Source organism: Peromyscus maniculatus, chromosome 5 (genome assembly GCF_049852395.1).
Source record: "Peromyscus maniculatus bairdii isolate BWxNUB_F1_BW_parent chromosome 5, HU_Pman_BW_mat_3.1, whole genome shotgun sequence".
Lineage (NCBI taxonomy): Eukaryota > Metazoa > Chordata > Mammalia > Rodentia > Cricetidae > Peromyscus > Peromyscus maniculatus.
In genome coordinates this window covers 114,364,451-114,372,202 of record NC_134856.1, presented here as the reverse complement: position 1 = coordinate 114,372,202, position 7,752 = coordinate 114,364,451, and the positions used below count along the sequence as shown (strand labels likewise).

The 7,752-nt window shown below is 44.4% G+C and overlaps 1 long non-coding RNA gene across 1 annotated transcript; it reads right to left on the bottom strand.

Moving 5' to 3' along the window:
• Window positions 1-333: 333 nt before the first annotated feature.
• LOC121829577 (uncharacterized) lies at window positions 334-4,300 on the bottom strand. The gene is made up of 3 exons (XR_006072513.2): window positions 4,160-4,300; window positions 1,521-1,704; window positions 334-1,072 (listed from the first exon to the last, which is right to left on the bottom strand). It is a non-coding gene; the product is annotated as an uncharacterized LOC121829577 (long non-coding RNA).
• Window positions 4,301-7,752: the final 3,452 nt, after the last annotated feature.

The window sequence follows — 7,752 nt, the reverse complement described above, 5'->3', positions numbered from 1 at the left end:
GTACTTGGACAGAACATCCTGTTTGTAAGTAAGAACATATGAAAAGTCAATCTGGATGCAGACTGCTTCTCACTAGAGACAACAGGGTCAGAATTAGAGGAAGGCTGGATAATGGCTACCAGAGAACAGAAGTAATAAGTTCTAGGGCTCCTCTACACAGTGGGGAAAACAGAGTCCACAGCAATCTGTTCTTTATTTTATGCATAATTAGAAAATAGGAGCCTGAAGTCTTCAAAAGCAAAGCAATGGCAAGAAAATGGAAACATTACTCCGATCTGGTCAACACACATGCATTGAAATAGCACATTGCATATCAAGAATACATGCAAGTACTATATTTTAACCCCAAAATCTTTTAATGTTTAAGGAGGTAAAAATGTTTCCTGCCAATATTTGACACCGTGTATGTGCACCAAATTGTTAGACTCTACTCCAAAAATTGGACAACTAAAACAATAATTTAAAGTTTTCCATGTAAGGTTGAGGCTCATTTCTATAATGTAATCGGAAATTTTCTGAAATCTCTGGAAATGTTTAAAAAGTTAATGTTGGGACTTCATACATCATTTCTGAACCCACAGGCGTGACTGCTAAGGTGACTAACGAGCAGTGTGCAGAGGCGGTGATGAAACCAAGGGGCTTCTCTGGAGGAATCATGGCATCTCTCACTTGGTGTCAGTGTCAAAGAGACCTGGGATCTTCTGCACGTCTGGAACCTTGTTGAGAAGTGATATTAGTAATTGAGCAATAAAGTGCAAGATGGGATGGTGGGAGCTATGTCTGTCACTATGAGTGGGAAAGTTACAGTGGAGAAGCTGAAAAACATTTCTTCAGCCACAAGGCCATCATCAACGGCAATCAGTCACAGTGACGTGATGTGGTACAATGACAGCGGCACTTCGTCTTTGTGGTCTTCCCCCAAAACCCAAATTCTGGGTTGAACTGTGAGAAAAATATCCAACAGTAGGGAGAGGCTACAGGAGGAGCGTAGGATGTGGGCAGCAACTCAGATCTCCGTCCCTGATTCTTCACCCTCTTGGCCACATAGCAGTTGTATTTCGTGTCTGTTGACCTGCCAACAGAGAATCAAAATCTAATGAAATTCCAGCCTCTCCAGTTCCCCTTTCCCTTCTCCATTCTCTGCTTGCACTTCACCCTGGAACTCCCCATAGCCCCACACTCAGGAAACCTCAGCCCTCCTCCCCACTGCGGCTTCACTTTGCCTGCTCACCTTGCTATCAGCTAAACAGGCAAGCTTCAGCTACAAGATCAACCTCTGCACAGTGAGCAGCAGGACCTTCCAGAGACTTCCTCTTTGAGGGTTTTGACTCAACCCACCTTCCACACCAAGCAACTCAAAAGGTGTCTTGTTTCCTCTGGGATTATGTGGAAGGCGAGTGGAGCTAAGTTACAAAGGCACTTGGGCACACACAAGTGCCCCCTGGGCAAGCAACAGGCGTAGGAGGCCCTGGGATCAACCATGTGCTAGTGGGAGAGGTTATAAATGAAATGAGACTCACAAGCCATTCCTCTTAGTCCATTTTAGGCTTCAATAACAAAGTAGCATGGAATGGATTATCCTAATGAACAGAACCCTGTTTGGCACATGCTTCTGAAGGTTGAGAAGTCCAGGGTCTAGAAGCTGTATCAAGTCATAGCCTTCTGGAATCATTTCATGGTGGAAGATGGGAGGGCAAAAGGAGGCTACAGAAAGCAAGAGGTCAGCATTAATTCATTTGTGAGGGTAGAGTCCACATGACCAAACAGCTTTCTTCAGGACCCAATACTGTTGGACTGGGGACCAACTTTCCAACCCAGGCCATCAGGGTGTCTATTCACGCCATAGCAGCTTCACTGTTGAAGATTGCACAATACTGTGTGAAGGGTTTGTACTATAGGGCAGGGCTGTGGAACCATGACCTACCTGAGAGAGAGAGAGATGACATGCTGGCTTGCTATCCAGCTGAGCAAACCTAGCCCAGGGTGTCTGAAATTCTCTGTTCAAAGTATATCTGTCAGGGAAATTAGGTGACCTGGAGAATGAGTAGAAACTTTGATATCCCCAAATGTTTCATTTCAAATCTGTCTCCTGAGTGTTGGGAGCCATGCAGTCTAGTCTCAGATCAGCATATGACTACCTGTCTGACAGGTTTCTTCAGGGCAAAGCACCTGTGGAAACAGACTTTCGCTTGGCAAGGACCAATAGTCCATGGGACAGTGTAGAAATCTGCAAAATTTGTGCAACTTGAAGGCTCTTTTCTCTCTCATTATACTGTTGATTCTTTGGGTGGTTTTTACTTTTACTTTGTCAGTCACACATGCAACAGCTGTAATTTTCCCTGGAAATTCTGTTCCTTTTCAAATATTTTCCCCTAAGATTCAGCTGGGGGTTAATGCTTCTTCCTGGGAACTTTTCTGACTCAATGGAGACAGTTAGGTACATATGAGAAAACAGCACTTGGAACATTAGCTATGTCTCACAGTTCTGGAAAGGAGAGCAGGGCATGCATATATAGAATGGGGGGGGGGTAGGGGGGAAGTCTCAGAAATACACATGGTGCCAACTGTTGAGAGTAAATTCCTGGACACCAAGCATAGAATCATTGGTAGGATCTGGTATGCTCCAAGAGGAAAAAATACAATGCAAAATGTGGGATGAATAGCTCCATCTTTACCATACATAGGCGCTTATATTGGTGGGCGAAGTATGGTAATAGTGAGATGGGAAAAGAGTGCTTTGTATCAAGGTCCGCCTTTTACAGAGAGATTGAGACAGGGGACCCTCTTGTAGAAAAGGGAACTGTATAAAAATACATCTTGCAGACATGAAAGAATTGTCTGGGTTTGAATATTGTTGTCCTTAAAGCATTGTGCTCATGCCTATTACTTCTAAACTCTGTAACCTCAAGTAGCCGCCAGCTGCCATAAGTGCTGGCTTTAGTTAAGCTTGCAAAAATGCTGAACCCTATGTCCAGAGTAAGGTTATGCAGGGGGTGGGAAAGTGTATTTGGGGAAGTGTAAAGAGGAACGGTCACAATGTATTCCTTAATTTGTGTTGTATTTCTTAAAGTTGAAAATAGAAGCTGTTCATGGAACCCTGGTAAGAACAACTGTTTAAATATAAATAAAGATGGCCCAAGCTATTCAGGGCCATTTGAGTGTAATCCACTTGGTGGTCAGAAGTTTTCCTTGCACTGATGTCCCTTCCCCATCCCAGGACCTGAACCTGAGCTGAGGCTGGACCCTGGCACCCAAGTGCTTCATTTCTCTGAGCAAGTGACTGACCAGTCTGTCCCTGCTGATGAGTGACTGTAAGTGTGGAGCCATGACTTACGAATGTTCATACAAAACCTCTAAGTACTGCTGGAGTTTCCACCATGATGGGAGCTTCTCTGGTTATTCATAAGTGGGGCCTCTGGCCATATCTGGGTGTTTGCTAATGGAGGTGATCACGGCAGGCTTACAGGGAGTTTCTAGGTGAGAGAATGACTGTCCCAAGTAGACTAAGTTCAAAACTTGAGAAAAATGATTGGGGGAAACATCAGGTTCCTTTTTGTAAGGGTCAAAGCAGAAGAATTTTGTCTTATGCTGATTAAAAGAGGACTGCCTGGGGGCATATGGTTGTGATCTTTCACTTTTTTTTTTTTTTTTTTTTTTTTTTTGAAAGTCAGAAAGCACCTTAGGTTCAGTCTGATAATGTGAATTTTAGCATGAAGGACTCCATTTTGATTTTTGGTCTGGTATGTTGGGGCCTAGTGCAGGAACTTAGTCCAAATCAATGGCCACTTGGAATGCATGCTTGACAGGAGCTTCTGGTTTGGTGAACACATCACTGTGGGCAGCATGGCCAGAGAGTCCACAGAAACTCTACAGCTCCCTCCCAGATCCTTACCCAGTGCGTCCCCACCCCTCACCCCAATAATAAAATCGATACCACGTATACAGCATTTCTAAGTTCTCTGGGTAGAACGAGAAATAATTTGGGCTGAAAGTAGAAACCCAGTGGCCAGAGAAGGAATACTGAACAGAGACCAAGAGGAAAAGGAGTTAGTGGTGCCGGCAGAGGCAGAAGCAGGCAAAACAAAACAAAAAAGCCAATGCTCTAATTTGAGACAGTGAAAGGAAGCTTAGGAACAAGAGGAGGAAAATCTCAACTGACTTTTCCATGCTTCTTTTCCAGTCGTGGAATTCTAGCTGCCTGAGAGAGCGCAGAAACAGCTGGCTGGAAACTGAAAAGACACAAGAACGTCAGGCATCCGGACATCCGGGAAGTCAGCCGTGTTTGCTGTGTAGTGGTGAATGTCTGCCCCCTGGAGGGAGAGGCTGTGCTGTGCAGCTCAAGTAGTGATTGTTCTGTTCTGCAGGAGAAAATGAAAGAACTGGAAGAAACCCTGAGAGAGAGGCTAGTTGTTCCTGTTACTTCCGGTCACTCGGGATACCTGATTTATTCACTGACACTTTTCTGGCACTGCCTTGTTACCAACAACCACAGTCCAGGGGCCAAAATTTCTCAGTCTCACCCAGCATCCTCATATCATTACACGGAAAACTTGATCAGTTTGGTGATTTTGAGTTATTTTAACAAGTTAAAAATAAGTTATTAAAAACAGGTTTAAAGGGCATGCGTGGCCTGCAGCTCAGTGGCAGCTCGTGTGTGAGACCCCAGATTCTATGTCCAGTACCACAAAACAAACAAGGAAAAGAGAAAAGGGCTCAATAATGATTTAGACAATTATTAAGTTGATTTTTATTTTTCTCTTTAATATATAAATATAGACTATGACATACAAAATTTATTTTTTAAGTTTAAATGTTTCACATTACTTGAAGTGTTTATGAATTATTGTAAACTATGTTTAGATCTTGAGGTATTTTTGTCTAAAATAAAATATATTAGGGGCCAGTGAGATGGCTCAGTGGGTAAAGGTGCCTGTCCCCAAGGCTGATGACCTGGGTTCAATCCCCTGGACCCACGTGATAGAAGGGAAGACTCTGCTTCTGCAAGGTCCCTGACCTCCTCCTGTTCACTGCATATGGTGAGCACACTTGGGAGTGCCCACATACTCACACACCACACACAATTAGTTAAATGTAATAAAATTAAAACGATTATCCCAGGAATAAAATCACGGACATCATTTGCCTTTACAGTCGCTTTTCCTGTGGTATGTATGCACAACGCTGTTTACTTATCCGTAAAGAAGAATGAAATTCTGTCTTTTGCAGGACAATGAATGGAACTGGAGATCATCTGTTAAGTGAAATATGCCAATCTCAGAAAGACAAATACAGCACTTTCCTTCAATGTGGAACACAGATTTTTTTTTCTAAAGACATAAAAGTAGAGTGATTATTGGGAAGGAGGGCCCATGTTCTTACCTAGGGGGACAAAAAACAGTAAAGCAGGAATCAGTTTGAGCAAAGTAAGGTGATATATATGTATGAAATGTAATCATGAAGCCATTATTTTGCATTATATAGGCTAAGTTTAAAAGTGTAAAACAGAATCACATTTCACTATTTAGTGAAACACTATTGTGAGGCTCATAATTCCTCATCAATTTACAGTGTCACAAGTCACCTCAAGACAGTTTCTAAACTGAATGGGAGGAGAACAAGCTTGTTCAAAATGCTTTCAAAGAGCGAAGGAAAGACTTTCAAGGTGTCTGCGAGAATCCAGGGTGATCAGCACATGTGAAGACCAAGTCAAGGCTCAGAGTAAATCACGTCTGCTTTCAGGAGGTGGGCAGCAGCCATAGCTGAGCACGACAGTCTCCCTTTTCATGATTGCATTCACCCATGGCAAACCATGTCCCAAAAATAAAAATGGAAAAGCCCAGAAATCCCATAGACAATACATTCTGTGCTACTTTGAGTATTGTGATGAAATTTTACACCATCTCATTTTCTTGCCCAGGACATGCATTATTTCCTGGTCCAGGTCACCATGCTGTGGACACTACTCACATCTCAGTCACTTGGTCACCATCTTAGTTACCAGGTCCGCTACCATGATAATGCGGTGCTTGTGAGGGGTTTGGAGTTTGGGGCATCCTCTGGGAGGGAGGGGAATCAGAACTTATCCCTCTGAGGTAAGAGGAAAGCTCTACAGTTGAAGGTGGGGGGATAACAGGAGACGCTCCCAAAGAACTGGTATTTTTCTGTGCTATTGTGGACAAGATGGGCCAGGAAGACTGGCAGGGTGGGGTGCGTGGCAATGCCCACACATTTCTCCCAGACGACAGGGCTATAGATGAAGTTGTCTTGTCATGAAGACCTCTTGCAGGTTCAATGTCAGGGAAGCTTCTCACAGCAGCTTTACACAGGAGAAAGGGCAGAATGGGATGGAAGCTGTGTTCCCAATAGCATAGGAGATGTACTTTGTTCAGAGGTCTTCCCCTCAAAATTCATATGCTGATATTCAGCCACCAGTGTGGTATTACTAAGAGTTGGGGTCCTTAGGGACTAGTGGAGTGGTGGAGGGAGTCCTCGCGTAGGGGATCAGGCCCCTTTAGCGGGTGTTCCCTGGTTAGTGTTTTGTCAATGTGATACAAGCTAGAGTTATTTGGGAAGAGGGAACATCGATTAAGAAAATACCCCCATCCGACTGGCCTGTGGGCAAGCCTGGGAGAGCATTTTCTTGATTAATGATTGATGTGGGTGGACCCATCCCACAGGGGGCCATGCCACCCAGGACAGGTGGTCCTGGGTTGTATAAGAAAAGCAAGCAAAGGCGATGGTCGACACCAAAAAAACTGTCTTCCAGACCCAGCACATCTGGACTCACAGAGACTGGCAGAATGCACAGATCCTACACAGGTTCAAGCCACTGGTTCCCTGCACTGAGAAGGGGAAGGACAAGGGCTCCCATCCCTCCAACTGACATCTGCTTGCAAAGGAGAAATTACTTTTCTCCAGCGGAATCTCACTTGGTATATTAACCATCCTTAATGGCACTTAATGGGAGGCCTGTGCCCAGCAGTTGATGACCAACACAAAATGCACTCAATGGTATTTTTGTAGATGTTTTGTCTCGTATGTCTTTATTTGAGCTTGTTTTTCCTTACCAACCTTTCTTTTTTATTATTTAATTAAATCTTTTCATCTATTTTACATACCAACCCCTCCCTCCTCTCTTCCCGTTCCCTCCCCCCACCTCCCGCCTATTTCTCTGCTAACCCTGCCCATCCACTCCTCCATTTAGAAAGGGGCAGGCCTCCTATCGGGTGGGAGTCAACAAAGCATGGCTTATCACGAGGCAGGACCAAGCTCCTCCCCCTGCATCAAGGCTGGGCAAGGCATCCCTCCATGGGGAATGGGTTCCAAAAAGCCAGCTCATGCACCAGAGATGGGTCCTGATCTCACTGATAGGGACTCCACAAACAGACCAAGCTACACAACTGTCACCCACATGCAGAGGGCCTAGGTCAGTCCCATGCAGGCTCCTTAGCTGTTGATCCAGAGTCCATGAGCTCCCATTGGCTCAGGTCAGCTGTCTCCATGGATTTCCCCATCGTGATCTTGACCCACCCTCCTTACTTGTACAATCCCTCCTCCCTCTCCTCAGCTGGACTCCCGGAGCTCAGCCCAGTGCTTGAACCAGCCTTTTACTTGTACATATAGTTCTCAATTTTGTGATTTTATGAGTTGTGTGTGTCTCTTCCTGTGTGTTTCTTTGTTTTGTTTTGTTTTTTAATTTTGGTTTATATGAATTTTTGTTTGTTTTCTAGAGAGAGAGAGAAGGGTGTGGTG